Raw genomic sequence first — 1,117 nt, 5'->3', positions numbered from 1 at the left:
TCTATTATTCTACTCAGGCCTTTAACTGATTAGATGTGGCCCACCCACATTCTGGAGGGTGACTAGCTTTATTTAACACCCACCAATTTGAACGTTAATCCCACCCAAAAACACTCACAGAAACAACCAGAATAATATCTGACCACACATCTAGGCACTGTGGCCTTGCCATGCTAATAAAATTAACCATTACACCTGTCCGAAACTCTGAGCGTTTAATCAGATGGCCGTTTTGTGCCTCTAAGTTCAGGGTGGTTAGTTGAACATCAGTGCTATGCTAGAGATGCCTCCAGAGGGACATGTGAAGGACTCTGGTCTCTGCACCTGGGAGGCTAGAAGTGTTTGTTCACTCAGTGGAAAACCACATTTCACCTTGAGTCAGCAAGAATAAGAAATAAAATCCAAACTTCAAGTAAAAACTAAACTCCTCACACAGGCCTGCATCATGTGGCCTCAGCCACCTCTCCAGCCTCATCTTCTGTCCCTCTGCTTCGGTCACCCTCCCTGAAACACACGATCCTCTTTCCACTCCCTTGGCCTCAGATGCTCTTCTCCCATCTTTTTCCCCACAGGGGAACCTTTCCAAACATCCCAAGGAAAGTCCCCAGTGGGCAAAAGAATAACAACCCCCTTTCTCCTTCTGCATGAGAACTTCACCTTCAGTTACCTTCCCAGCACTGTCTCCCTGGTGATATCCCAGTTAGTTGGGATATCAATTATTCTACGAAGCAACACTGCTCAGGGTAAAACTGACCTCCTACAGGTGCTGTGCATCTGGTCTGGGAAGAACTATAAATGAACTGTAAGCACCTGACAGGGCGCCACGCTTTGGGTGTCATTACTCTGTAAGGAGATGCTCCTTGCAGGGGTCCTGAGAGCTCTGCCCATGACAGTGATAAGAGCTACTGGCTCCAATGACACATGCAACTTCCAACCCAGAGCAGACTGACACTCGCTGTATGCGGAGTTATCTCCCCACACCAGAGTTCTGTGGCATGTACCACTGATGGTCAAGAGCACATGGTGTCATCCTGGGGGCAGGTGAGCCTATCCTAGAGGATAAGAGGTAGCACAGGATACCAAGAGCATGTGCAGTCGTGTTCTTTTTTTTTTTTTT

The sequence above is a fragment of the Otolemur garnettii genome, unplaced genomic scaffold (genome assembly GCF_000181295.1).
Source record: "Otolemur garnettii isolate 467f Iridium unplaced genomic scaffold, OtoGar3 scaffold00044, whole genome shotgun sequence".
NCBI classification, from domain to species: Eukaryota; Metazoa; Chordata; class Mammalia; order Primates; family Galagidae; genus Otolemur; species Otolemur garnettii.
The sequence above is the reverse complement of the archived record's forward strand: the minus strand, read 5'-3'. Positions refer to the sequence as shown.